Here is an 8,220-nt window from a genome sequence, read left to right as displayed (position 1 = left end):
CAGCTGCCAGCACACATCTCTTTCACTCAGTGTAAGCGCTGTGTTCTGTAAATACTATGGCTACTTCTTCTGTCTGCAAGAAACGGGCGGCTATCGGTTGAAACCGCTGCAGCGATTGGATTAGACAAGCCACTGCTCCGGCTGTTTCATTCCCCCAGACACACAGGCACTGCTGCTTCAGTCACTCGTCTGTGGGGACGAGTCTTCCTTTCTCCAAAAGTCACGTATGAATCACAATTCACAGCTAGTCATTGTTGTTTAATCGAGTTATTTCCTGTCGTCTTGTCCGCGAGGCCATATGGTTGTTTTAGTCTGTCTACTTGGTGTGTTTAGTCTGTCTACTTGGTGTTGTTTTTAGTCTGTCTACTTGGTGGTGTTTTAGTCTGTCTACTTGGTGTTGTTTTAGTCTGTCTACTTGGGGTGTTTTAGTCTGTCTACTTGGTGTTGTTTTAGTCTGTCTGACTTGGTGTTGTTTTAGTCTGTCTACTTGGTGGTGTTTTAGTCTGTCTACTTGGTGTGTTTTAGTCTGTCTATTGGTGTTTTTTAGTCTGTCTACTTGGTGGTGTTTTAGTCTGTCTACTTGGTGTTGTTTTAGTCTGTCTACTTGGTGGTGTTTTAGTCGTCTACTTGGTGGTGTTTTAGTCTTGTCTACTTGGTGGTGTTTTAGTCTGTCTACTTGGTGGTGTTTTAGTCTGTCTACTTGGTGTTGTTTTAGTCTGTCTACTTGGTGGTGTTTTAGTCTGTCTACTTGGTGGTGTTTTAGTCTGTCTAACTTGGTGTTGTTTTAGTCTGTCTACTTGGTGGTGTTTTAGTCTGTCTCTTGTGTTGTTTTAGTCTGTCTACTTGGTGGTGTGTTTTAGTCTGTCTACTTGGTGGTGTTTTAGCTGTCTACTTGGTGGTGTTTTAGTCTGTCTACTTGGTGTTGTTTTAGTCTGTCTACTTGGTGGTGTTTTAGTCTGTCTACTTGGTGGTGTTTTAGTCTGTCTACTTGGTGGTGTTTTAGTCTGTCTACTTGGTGGTGTTTTAGTCTGTCTACTTGGTGTTGTTTTAGTCTGTCTACTTGGTGTTGTTTTAGTCTGTCTACTTGGTGTTGTTTTAGTCTGTCTACTTGGTGTTTGTTTTAGTCTGTCTACTTGGTGGTGTTTTAGTCTGTCTACTTGGTGGTGTTAAATTTAGTCTGTATACTTGGTCATTGCGGACCCAGCCTGTCGTTACGCTGTGATCCAAGCCCATGCTTTCTATGTTGCTGTTGTTATTATTGCTCCTGTCCAAGCATGTTTACTGAACGACAGGTCATTAGTAAATGAAATCAAATGTTGTGACATAAGTGTGGGGAGAGAAGTGTTTTGCTCCTATCTAAAGTGAACCAATACATAGTGAATTATCCGAGCTTCATCTAAATSTGTCTGGAAGAAATGCAGGCAGTAGTAGCCAGCCATGCGTTAGGCTATTTACAGTATACACAAACTGTACCTACTGCAGCCCTAGCTTCTGTTTACACAAACTGGACCTACCTAGCTTCTGTTTACACAAACTGGACAGGTCAAAAAAAAGCTGAAATAAACTTTAAACACAGATGCACTTTTCTGAGATCCAACATTGCAGCCCTTCAGCTCGACCATGTCTCAAATTACACCCTATTTACCAACATGAGGCTTTGTCAAAAGTAGTGCACTATGAACAGAATAGGGTGCRYTWTGAGTTGCAGGCCCTAGTCTGATGTTTTGAACCCCCAACTATTTTACCCCCCACTGAGAAGGTGGTGTGGGTGGTAAACCCAGATCCCCACGGACTAATCTGTCACTGGTCTCCAACACTTGACACAGCTAACAGTGAATTGCCCGTCTGTGTCAACACTAGGCCTACACTTCCATCATCAWCTCATCCCTGACCACTGGCTGCGTCCCCTCTGACTTCAACATGGTCAGAGTCGCTCCTCTCCTCAAGAAACCAACACTCGACCCCTCTTACGTCAAAAACTARAGACCTGTATCCCTTCTTTCTTTCCTTTCCAAAACACTTGAGCGTGCTCTCTCTGAACGACTCTCACTATCTCTCACTGCCAAAGCTGACTCTCTCTCTGAACGACTCTCACTATCTCTCACTGCCAAAGCTGACTCTCTCTCTGTTCTCATCCTTCCCTCTTGTACCATCAAACCCCTGCAACTTATCCAGAACTCTGCAGCCCTCTCATGTTCAACCTTCCCAAGTTCTCTCATGTCACCCCGCTCCTCCACACACTCCGCTGGCTTCCGGTCGAAGCTGGATTTGGAAGACAAGATTTCCTGTCTTTGGAAAGCCTATGTTAAAACAGTTATTCCTTTCATGTCTGAAATACTTAGAAACGATGTCCCCAACACAGAAACCATCGAAACTTCTCACTGTCAGCAATCACTCGGAATTATCTGATTCTGAGTTGGTCATGTATTCAGTTCAGACGTCATCGTTTTCCTACAGGAAGGGGGTCACGGGAAATATTTTCAAGTATTTATTACAAGCTCCAGTCGTTAAATCCGCGCACAACCAGTCAGAGCGCTGGTATGATCTTACCGGAGACTGAGGCAACACATTGTGGGCACGCATAGGAAAACATGCAGTCGGGCACATCGATCCTGGAGGTGCCCAAAAGGTCCAGATCGCACCGTTCGAGGCAAGGTCTTGCACTGGCGGTCAAAGGACAGATCCAGCTGAACCGCTGGCTCCAAGAGATCCTCCCCGGACGAGTGCATAAAATTGACATCTGATATGCAACGCGTTTGACGAGAGAGGAGGAGCCGTCGGCAAATCTGACGGAGACCCTGAGAGCATCGTTGACGCTGGCGTGTCATTCACGCGTGCGTCACCAACGGGATTTCAGACACCCGTGTTGTATTACCACGTGTTGTTTCAAGAGGCCTCCTGGCGTGCATTCTGACAGCTGTGTGCTTCTCCTCCGTGGCTCTAGTCCGACAGTACCTCAAGGACCTTCTACTCTGGGTGAGAGCTTGGACAGCCTGGTTGGAGCCTTGTTGTTCATAGTGGGTCTGATCATTGTGTCCTTCCTTCGGTTGGGGCTACATCGTACTGAACGTGGCTGCGGGTATACCTCTACCGGCTCGTGCTGGGTATGGGACTGGTGATGGTGGGGTGCGTCTCATCGGTACCTTCGTGGCTCACCTGGTGTGTAAGAGACTGTTGACGGAACTGGTGGGTCAACAAGGTGGGGAACTCTGACAGCTCAGCGCTGTGATACGGGTGGTGGAGGGGGGGAGCGGACTCAAAGTTGTGGCCTTAGCGAGACTCACGCCCTGTCCGTTTGGACTCCCAGAATGCCGTTTTCTCAGTGAGTATGGTTGAAAATCTTGCCAGTGCAGTTGCTGATGGTGTCTGGTCCTTTTCTCATTGTCTGTGCAGTCAAAACGGAACCAGAATTTGCTTCTCAAAATGAACCTATTCCTAAATAGTAGGGCCACAAATAAATTAGTAGTACGCATTTTAATTTACATGGACTATCGCATGGTTTTTTTTTTCTAGTTTACTCTTTGTCCTCTCTCTCTCTCCTAACAGCTGCTTCCCACACACACAGGCCCCGCCCGTCACTCAGCAGCTCCTCTGTAGATCCGGGCGTTCTCTGTTAGATTCCAGGCTCCTCTGTTGACATCCGGGCTCCTCTGTCAGATCCGGGCTCCTCTGTCAGATCCGGGCTCCTCTGTCAGATCGGGCTCCTCTGTCAGATCCGGGCTCCTCTGTCGATCCGGGTCTGCATCCGGGCTCCTTGTCAGATCCGGGTCTCCTCTGTCAGATCCGGCTCCTCTGTCAGATCCGTATTATTGTGATGATCAGTTCTGTGTAGTGGTCACAAATACAGCAACAAGTTGGTCTACAAACAAGAATGATGCGGCTTCCACTTTCTTCTTAAATATAAATCATTATATTTATATTCCAACATTCACCAAGTGTTTAGATTTAAATCACAATATTTAAAAAAAAAAATAATAATATTTAGATTTTCCTGCCCATGACTCTTAGCCTACTATGGTATCATATAAGCGGGAATAGGCTGCCAATTTTGTTCCAAGCCCTGCCTCCAAGGTGGTCGTGCACAGTGTCATCGGTTGGCTATGCAAGCCTTTGTTCCAGCCCTTCATTAGGTTGTCCTGACACCTAGTGGCTTTGCAGCCATCTTGCTATCCTGCTAATGGGTGTACATACTCGGAGCTGTGCCAGCTTTTGTTCCAGCCCCTGCTCCAAGGTGGATCGGACCACCTGGTCTATGGCAAGCCTATATGTTCTCAGCCCGCTGCTCCGAGGCTTGGTCGACAACCTGGTGGCTGGTGCAAAGTCGCCTTTGTTCCAAGCCTTGACTCCTAAAGGGTCGGTCGACATCTCTGAGAGACTGGGGCGTTGTCCGCCCTGCATCAGGTCTGGTCGTCACTGTGCTTGCCATTCTTTGTAAACGCCTGCTCAAACTGTGTCGACCATCACTGGTGGCTGGCAGGCGCTTTGTTCCAGCCCTAGCTCAAGTGCTTATAGTCGACCATTCTGTGGCTGAGCAGTCCTCTTGTTGGGCAAGCCACTGATCTCCAAGGCTGTCGTCCACTGCAAGGCATGTGCAGCTTTCACAAGCCCTGCCCACAACTTTAGTGATTAAAGCGCTATATTCAGTGAGCACTAGGTCCTGATGATCAAAGGATGAGATCTGGGCTGTATGTCGGAGACAGGGTACTGGGAAGCACAAGTCCTCCCTTAAGAGGACGAACAAGGAACCTAGTATTTTCCAAGGAGTAACAGGTGCCGTATATTCCATGACGGTTTAGTACAACGGAGAGGGCCATACGAGCTATCCACTAATGGAGATGACAGGGACGCTATGTAACCTGACCAGGAGAAGGTATATCGCATACCACAGATGTAGTATTGGGAGACAGGAGATAATCTGAACGGGCTTCCTCCAGAAGAATCATGTGTAACGGTAGCATTCCCGAGGAGAACCCATGAGAATCCGAGGAGCGAGTTACATCGGTATCCACACATGGGCTAGACACCAGGGCCTAGGTATATCCAAGGAGAACAGGCCTAGTATTCCAAGGAAACAGGGACTAGCATTCCCAAAGGAAGAACAGGCCTAGCATTCCAAGAGACAGGCCTAGATTCCAAAGAGACACCGGACAGAGCATCACAGAAGAACAGGGCCTAGCATTCCAAGGAGAACAGGACAGAGCGCAGATTCCAAGGACAGAAGACAGGGCCTAGCATTCCATGGAGAACAGGACCTAGCATTCCATGGAGAACAGGCCTAGCATTCCAAGGAGAACAGGGCGAGCATTCCAGGAGAACAGGCCTAGCATTCCAAAGCTACACACACTAGGCTAGGGCTGTGCAGAATACTGTGACACCAATGATATTGTAATGGGATATGGAGAAATATAGACTACGACAAGTGTTTTTTTAAATGTATTATCTGTGATCAGAAAAAAGTAATTTCCAGCTGCCAGCACACATCTCTTTCACTCAGTGTGAAGCGCTGTGTTCTGTAAATAACTATGCTACTTCTTCGTGTTGCAAAGAAACGGGCGGCTATCGGTGAAACCGCTGCAGCATTGATTAGAACAAGCCACGCATCCGCTGTTTCTCTTCCCCCAGACAACAGGCCTGTGCTTCAGTCACTCGTCTGTGGGACGAGTCTCCTTTCTCCAAAGTACGTATGAATCATTCACAGCTAGTCATGTTTGTTTAATCGAGTTATTTCCTCTGTCGTCTTGTCCGCGAGGCCATATGGTTGTCTTAGTCTGTCTCCCTTGGTTTGTTATTACGTCGTCTACTTGTGGTGTGTCTTTGTCTGCTTGGTGGTCTATAGTCTGTCTGCTTGGTGGTGTTAGTTCGTGCTTGGTGTTGTTTTAGTCTGTCTACTTGGTGGTGTTTTAGTCTGTCTGCTTGGTGTGTTTTAGTCTGTCTGCTTGGTGGTGTTTTAGTCTGTCTGCTTGGTGGTGTTTTAGGTCTGTCTACTTGGTGTGTTTTAGTCTGTCTACTTGGTCCATTGCGGACCACGCCTGTCGTTACGCTGTGATCCAAGCACATTGTTCTAGTTTTGCTGTGTTTTTTATTGCTCCTGTCAAAGCATGTTAGCTACGACGACCGGCTTCATTAGTAAATTAAATCTATATGTTGTGACATAAGATTTGCGGGAGAGAAGTGTTTATTGGCTCGCTTTCTAGAGATGAGACCAAAATACATAGTGAATTATCCGAGCTTCATCTAAATGTGTCTGGAAGAAATGCAGCATTAGTAGCAGCCATGCGTTAGGCAAATTACAGATATACACACAACGTGACCTACTGCAGCCCTACCTGTTTTGTTAAACAAACATGACAAGTCAAAAAAAAGCTGAAGGAAAACTTAAACACAAGATGCACTTCTGAGATCCAAAATCTTGCAGCCCTTCAGCTCGACCATGTCTCAAATTACACCCTATTTACCAACATGAGGCTTTGTCAAATAGTGCACTTATGAACAGAATATGGTGCTGTAGAGTGCAGGCCCTAGTCTGATGTTTTGAACCCCCAACTATTTACCCCCCACTGAGAAGGTGTGGTGTTTGGGTGGTAACCCGGAATTATCCCCACGGACTAATCTGTCACTGGTCTCCAACACTTGACACAGCTAACAGTGAATTGCCCGTCTGTGTCAACACTAGGCCTACACTTCATCATCAACTTCACCTGACCACTGCTCTGCGTCCCCGACTTAACATGGTCAGAGTCGCTCCTCTCCTCAAGAAACCAACACTCGACCCCTCTTACGTCAAAAACTAAGACCTGTATCCCTTCTTTCTTTCCTTCCAAAACACTTGAGCGTTCGCTCTCTCTGAACGCACTCTCATCTATCTCTCTCTGCCAAACCGGCTGACTCTCTCTCTCTGTTCTCATCCTCCCCTCTTGTACCATACAAACCCCTGCAACTTATCCAGAACTCTGCAGCCCTCTCATGTTCAACTCTCCCAAGTTCTCTCATGTCACCCCGCCCTCCACACACTCCGCTGGCTTCCGGTCGAAGCTACCATCCACTACAAAACCATGGTGTTTACCTAGGGAACAGCAAGAGAACTGCCTCTCCCTACCTTCAGGCTATGATCAAACCCACACCCCACCCGACACTCCGTTATGCCACCTCAGGTCTCTTGGCCCTCACCCCTCACGGGAGGCAGCTCCCACTCGCGCCAGTCCACAGCTCTTCTCTGTCCTGGCACCCCAATGGTGGAACCAGCTTCTCCCTGATGCTAGGACAGCAGAGTCCCTGTCCATCTTCTGAAAACATCTGAAACCTACCTCTTCAACAGTATCTTAAATAATTCCCTCACCTGTGGAGCAGACTGTTGTGCGGTTAGATGCATGGTCCCAGTAGACTGTTGTGCGGTTAGAGATAGCAGGTCCCAGTAGACGTTGTGTGCGTTAGATAGCATGGTCCCATAGACTGTTGTGCGGTTAGAAGCATGGTCCCAGTAGACTGTTGTGCGGTTAGATAGCATGGTCCCAGTAGACTGTTGTGCGGTTAGATAGGCAGTAGAGCTGTTGTGCGGTTAGATAGCATGGTCCCAGTAGACTGTTGTGCGGTTAGATAGCATGGTCCCAGTAGACTGTTGTGCGGTTAGATAGCTGTCCCAGTAGACGTTGTGCGGTTAGTAGCATGGTCCCAGTAGACTGTTGTCGGGTTAAGAGAATGGTCCCACATCTGTTTGTTCTATTATGTCAAATCTCATATAAATGTTTGGCATGACAGGAGTGGCACAAAACATTGCTGGTACCACCACAGGCTAGCAATTAGACTGTACAAGGCATGCCAAAAATATATTAGTCACATGCTTTGTAAACACCGGTGTAGACTGGGCTGTATGCATTACTCCTCGTGTATGCCTTGCGGTTGGATGCCAAGCAGTTGCCAACTACAAGCAGTGATGCACCCAGTCAAGATGCTCTCAATGGTGTGGCTGTAGAACCTTTTGAGCATCTGTGGGCTGAATCTTGAAAATGTAAGTGAATACCTTACCAGCTGGTCAGTACACGTCCTGGTAATATCTGTCTGTCCATTGTGAAAATGTTTAAAACTGCGTGTTTTTGTAAAATGTTCTTACTAGCTGTGCACAATCCTACTCTGACATGTGAGATATGGATCGTCAGCAATACCGGTCGATATCAGCGCCGTGCTTCCGCTATGCGATGGGAGTTCAGTGGTTGCTTGCCCTCA

The 8,220-nt window shown here is 47.3% G+C and overlaps 1 pseudogene; it reads left to right on the top strand.

The window, feature by feature from the left end:
* Positions 1–8,220, top strand: part of LOC112076070 (uncharacterized) — an 18,063-nt pseudogene that overhangs the window by 835 nt on the left and 9,008 nt on the right.

Source organism: Salvelinus sp. IW2-2015, unplaced genomic scaffold (assembly GCF_002910315.2).
Source record: "Salvelinus sp. IW2-2015 unplaced genomic scaffold, ASM291031v2 Un_scaffold3551, whole genome shotgun sequence".
NCBI lineage: Eukaryota > Metazoa > Chordata > Actinopteri > Salmoniformes > Salmonidae > Salvelinus > Salvelinus sp. IW2-2015.
Note: the sequence above shows the minus strand (reverse complement) of the source record. Positions and strands in the feature narration are given on the sequence as shown.